The sequence below is a fragment of the Salvelinus sp. IW2-2015 genome, linkage group LG14, assembly GCF_002910315.2.
Source record: "Salvelinus sp. IW2-2015 linkage group LG14, ASM291031v2, whole genome shotgun sequence".
NCBI classification, from domain to species: Eukaryota; Metazoa; Chordata; class Actinopteri; order Salmoniformes; family Salmonidae; genus Salvelinus; species Salvelinus sp. IW2-2015.
In genome coordinates this window covers 9,399,901-9,406,361 of record NC_036854.1, presented here as the reverse complement: position 1 = coordinate 9,406,361, position 6,461 = coordinate 9,399,901, and positions in this window count along the sequence as shown.

The window sequence follows — 6,461 nt, the reverse complement described above, 5'->3', positions numbered from 1 at the left end:
GGTTGGGGAGAGAAGCACCAGATGCATCAGCCAACAGTAGACATTTGACTTCAGATTTTCCTAAGTAGGGTGGCGGCCGGGGTGCAGCAGTCCTCTCTCTCTCTGCTCTCTCTCCTCTCTCTCTGCTCCGTCTCTCCTGCTCTCCTCTCTCTCTCTCTCTCCTCTCTCTCTCCTCTCTCTCATCTCTCGTCTCTCGTCTCTCTCTCTCTCTCTGCTCTCTCTCTCTCTCTCTCTCTCGTCTCTCTCCGTCTCTCTCTCTCCTCTCTCTCTCTCTCTGTCTTCTCTCTCTTCTCCTCTGTCTCTCTCTCTTCTGTCTCTCTCTGTCTCGTCTCTTTCTCTTCTGTCCTCTCTTCTCTCTGTCCTCTGTCTCTCTCTCTCTCTTCTGTCCGTCTCACCACTCACACTCACTCACTCACGTCACTCACTCACTCACTCCTCACTCACTCACTCACTCACTCACTCACTCACTCACGTCACTCACTCACTCACATCACTCACTCAACTCACCCTTCACATACATGCCCTTCTTGTTTCTGTGCAGTATCTTAATCTCTGTTCTTTTTTCCCTTCACCTCTTCCATTTTCATCAGTTGTATGGTGGAACAAACTGTTCCCACTGCCAGCTTCAGAATTCACTGTCTCGCATTGCATTCTGTTCCTCCAGGGGACTGGGCAGTGGATATTGGTGGGTTCAACACAAACACTCTGGGAACACTGAGACCATGATTTTTCTCTAATAATAAATCCCTATTAGTCCTACCAACTTGGTCCCTCTTGTGGTCTGACAGGAGATTTAATTGTTTCATATTGATTGTACGTTTTACAATTTTTAGCTGAGTCACATCGGGTTCTGGCCTCGTACCATCAAATATGGTATGAGCTGGGTAAGAGCTGGAGACAGAGTGCGAGCAACTTTGTCTTGAGTGTTTTCTGGATTTTTGTTGTTTGTTTATGGTCCCCAGTGAAAAACAATAATGTCTAATCATGGCACAGTTATGCTGGATATGATTTGTTCCATGCAATAATTTTCAGATGAGAAATGAGAAATAAACCAATACTTTGAGCTGAAATGTTTCTGCTTTGAGTGTGTTCTGTCTATGGTTAAACGACTCTATAAACACCAACCACCATCACACGGCAACCAATTAGCTTCATCCTTCAGCTCCCATCCTCCTCGGCAGAATACAGCTGTGTCTTGTCAACAATGCAGTTGTCCTAATACTTTATAAAGTGTTATTCAATATCATAAACTGTGAAGGCGTCTTTGTTTTATGATGAGAAAATGAAAAATGTTGTCCTGATTGCAAAACTGCAGGTTTTCAGTTGCAGAGTTCACACCGTGTCAATGAAAAAATGTGCTCTTCACTCCAGGGACGTGGATGGGGGAATGCAAAAACATTCCCCAAAAAATGAAAATAATGTTGAAAAGAAAATATGGACTTGCTCACTCACTCACTCACTCACTCACTCACTCACTCACATACATGCCCTTCTTGTTTCTGTGCCAGTATCTTAATCTCTGTCTCTCTTTTCCCTTCACCTCTTCCATTTTCATCAGTTGTATGGTGGAACAAACTGTTCCCACTGCCAGCTTCAGAATTCCACTGTCTCTCATTGCATTCTGTTCCCTCCAGGGGACTGGGCAGTGGATATTGGTGGGTCTCAACACAAACACTCTGGGAACCACTGAGACATGATTTTTCTCTAATAATAAATCCCCTATTAGTCCTACCAACTTGGTCCCTCTTGTGGTCTGACAGGAGATTTAATTGTTTCATATTGATTGTACGTTTTACAATTTTTAGCTGAGTCACATCGGGCTTCTGGCCTCTCACATCAAAATATGGTATGAGCTGGGTAAGAGCTGGAGACAGAGTGCGAGCAACTTTGTCTTGAGTGTTTCTGGATTTTGTTGTTTGTTTATGGTCCCCAGTGAAAAACAATAATGTCTAATCATGGCACAGTTATGCTGGATATGATTTGTTCCATGCAATAATTTTCAGATGAAGAAATGAGAATAAACCAATACTTTGAGCTGAAATGTTTCTGCTTTGAGTGTGTTCTGTACTTATGGTTAACAGACTCTATAAAACACCAACCACCATACATCGCAACCAATTAGCTTCATCCTTCAGCTCCCATCCTCTCGCAGAATACAGCTGGTCTTGTCAAACATGCAGTTGTCCTAATACTTTATAAAGTGTTATTCAATATCAATAAACTGTGAGGCGTCTTTGTTTTATGATGAGAAAATGAAAAATGTTTCCTGATTGCAAAACTGCAGGTTTTCAGTTGCAGAGTTCACACCGTGTCAATGAAAAAATGTGCTCTTCACTCCAGGGACGTGGATGGGGGAATGCAAAAACATTCCCCAACAAAATGAAAATAATGTTGAAAAGAAAATATGGACTTGTGTTGAAAGGTCTTATTTACATGTACTCAGTGCTATGTCCCCTCAAAACACAGGCAAAAAAAATTATATATCAACCCTGTTCAGTTACTCACAGAAGTTGTAGAGAAGATGTTGAATACAGAGGTGGGACCAAGTCATTGTTTTACAAGTCACAATTAAGTCTCAAGTCTTAGCACTCAAGTCCCAAGTCAAGTCCCAAGTCAAGACAGGCAAGTCCGAGTCAAGTCTCAAGTCAAGACCATCAAGTATGAAGTCAAGTCTCAAGTCCTAAACTTTGAGTTTCGAGTCCTAAACAAGTCATAATGTGCTCTTCACCAAATGTAATACCATTTCATATTTTTAACAAGAGTAATAGTTAGTATATTACATTTATGCAAATCATGAATGCTTTTAAAAATATCCATATATTTATTACTTTCCAAATAAACATTATATTTCCATGGAAATACATGGGTAGCCATGAGAAAGACCCCCCCAATAGTGATCGACTATCGCTCTGGGGTGCAATTGGGCGGGGTAGGCTTGTACACAATCGCCCAATCTTAACACACACACACACACACACACACACACACACACACACACACACAAGACGCACACACACACACACACACACACACACACACACAGTGTGGTTACAGTAGACTAACGTATGTCAATGGTTTTAGGAACAGCAGTAACATCAGGCAGGCTTTAGGCTACCAACTGCCTAGCCAGTTGCTGCTCAATCTTGGGTGCAATGATCACGTTCCCGCATTGACTGACTGTGTGGAGGCTCATTGATTTAACGTTATGTTAGCCTACATTATACACTAGTAAAGAAATAAAATATATAGCTGTCGGCTATATTAGCCGCGACTTACCGTTCTTTGTGCAGCTTCAAATGTCGAACAAAGTTGGAAATTGTTGCGCCTCCGTCTGTAATTTTCTTCCCGCATGTTTTGCAAGTTGCAATCCGTTTTTTGTTGATACAGTGTCGTCTTTATATCTGAAAATAATACTTTTTGGTATCATCTTTCCAAGGGCTGCATCTGAATTCACCCGCCGATATACCTCTGCACTGCCACTCACAACTTTTTCTCAGCTGGCACAATTTGATTGGCTGCTGTCCGATTCAAACTGTAATTCGTTAAATGAAGATTTGATGCGCTGTACACCTTTTTTAATAGCATAATTTTTAATATTTGGGCTTGGGGAGGGTATCAAGTCAGGTCGAGTCATAAGGCTCAAGTCCAAGTCAAGTCACGAGTCATTGGTGTTAAAGTCAAAGTCAAGTTTCAAGTCATCATATTTGTGACTCGAGTCTGACTCGAGTCCAATTCATGTGACTCGAGTCCACACCTCTGGTTGAATATATAATGAAACTAAGTCCTCTCTTTTGGGTCAAGAAGTTCCTCTGAAGGTATCTCTTCCGAAGGGTTTGTCTTTGGCACTGTCATCTCAGGCTATTTAGGAGTTTGATTTGTGTGTGTGTGGTGTGCTTGCACGCACACCGGTCACTCTTACGCTTTCCTCTGATGTAAATTCTTTTCACATCTTAAGCAGTTGAATCACATATATGAGGGTAGTGGGGGTGGGGAGGGATTAGATACGTAGATATCAAATTGTATTTGTCGCATGTGCCGTATACAACGGGCTTGCTTACGAGCCCTTACCAGCGATGCAGCTTTTAAGAATTACAATAAAAATAGTAACACAAGAGGAATAAAATACACAAGAATGAAGCTATATACAGGAAGTACCAGTACCAGATCAATATGGAGCTATATACAGGGAGTACCAGTACCAGATCAATATGGAGCTATATACAGGGAGAACCAGTACCAGATCAATGTGGAGCTATATACAGGGAGTACCAGTACCAGATCAATGTGGAGCTATATACAGGGAGTACCAGTACCAGATCAATGTGGAGCTATATACAGGGAGTACCAGTACCAGATCAATGTGGAGCTATATACAGGGAGTACCAGTACCAGATCAATGTGCAGGAGTACTAGGTGAGTGTGCATGAAGGCTGAGTGTAGGGGGTAGTGGGCTCCCCAACTAGCCGTTTGAACAGTCAATCACCTGGGCCCAGTTTTTCAAAGTTATCTGGATTTCGCTTATCAGATTGGATTAAATGCATATAAATAGTATTAATAGAACAGACAAATAATTGTCCTGAATGGGGACTCCCATTCTATTAATTACATGTATATGCATTTAATCCTATCCGATAGGCGAAATCCAGATTGATAACTTTTTTWAAAACTGGGTCCTGAGTATTACTATAGAATCTTGTGACCCTGCATGTTCTCTCTAGACATACCTCACTGCTGCAAAGGTCACATCCAATATTCTCCATGTATGATCATATAAGTACTTATAATGTTAACTTTAATACACTACATCACAAAAAGTATGTGGACACCCCTTCAAAATTTGTGGATTTGGCTATTTCAGCCACACCCGTTCCTGACATCTGTATAAAATCGAGCACACAGCCATGAAATCTCCATAGACAAACATTGGCAGTAGAATGGCCTTACTGAAGAGCTCAGTGCCTTTCTACATGGCACGGTCATAGGACGCCACCTTTCCAACTAGTCAGTTCGTCAAATTTCTGCCSTGCTAGAGCTGCCCCGGTCAACTGTAAGTGTTGTTATTGTGAAGTGGAAACGTCTAGGAACGCAAAGTGGTAGGCCACACAAGCTAACAGAACAGGACCTCCGAGTGCTGAAACACGTAAAAATCATCTGTCCTCGGTTGCAACACTCACTACTGAGTTCTAAACTTCCTCTAGAAGCAACGTCATCACAAGAACTGATTATCGAGAGCTTCATGAAATGGGTTTCCATGACCGAGCAGCCGCACACAAGCCTAAGATCACCATGTGCAATACCATGCATCGGCTGGAGTGGTGTAAAGCTCACTGCCATTGGACTCTGGAGCAGTGGAAATACATTCTTTGGAGTGATGAATCCCACTTCACCATCTGCCAGTCCGACGGACGAATCTGTGTTTGGCGGATGTCAGGTGAACGCTGCCTGCCCCAATACATAGTGCCAACTGTAAAGTTAGCTGTAGGAGGAATAATGGTCTGGGGCTGTTCTTCATGGTTCGGGACCCTTAGTTCCAGTGATGGGAAATCTTAACGCTACAGCATACAATGTCCACATACTTTTGGTCATGTAGTGTATATTGGAGAATAATACACTGGCATAGGAATTCAAGAAATCGAAGGATAAAGCTCAATATTATATAGTGAATGATCAATGTTTAACTACTATCCGATAAGGAATTAATGGAATACATATTTCAACCCCCCCCCCCTCAAAAAAAAACTTGACATGAAACAAATGCTTTTCTTCCATGTTAAACACACATGTTTGTTATCAGAATTTGGAGTCCGGGAGAGAAAAGGCTAGAGAAAGTGTAGGATGCGGGTGAATTGGCCATAATGCATTTCACATGCGCTCTGGTGTCCTCGTACAAACCCGGGCTCAGCAACCTGCACGGGAGGCTATGGCGACTGGATGCCATGAGCCACAGTCCCCCCTGTCTGGATCCAGCCTTGGACCCTCTCATCCACCATGCAGAACTAACTCTGCCAGTGTGTAAAACAAAAAGGAAGCAGCCTGAGGAGAAACATACGTAAATGATAAACACTTTATACAACCGCATTTCATATGATGTGCAATAGCCTGTACAGCGTTCCATATGCAAAATACCCTGAAGAAGGCACAGTGATGCCGAAACATGGTGTTTTACACAATAAATAACTGGGAGTTTATATATAGAGTGTGTGACTCTCTTTATTTTGTAGCTTACAGTTCATTCACTGTTAGTCAGTACCTCTACGTTAACTAAATTTATCTGGGTGTGCGCCAGCTCATGCTTTTTATTAGACCATATGCAAAATAGAACAAATTAAACTGTGCAAACAGTCATGCTGTAAAGACATGCAGTATCCTGCTGTAAACACATCCAGTATCATGCTGTAAACACATGCAGTATCATGCTGTAAACACATGCAGTATCATACTGTAAACACATGCAGTATCAT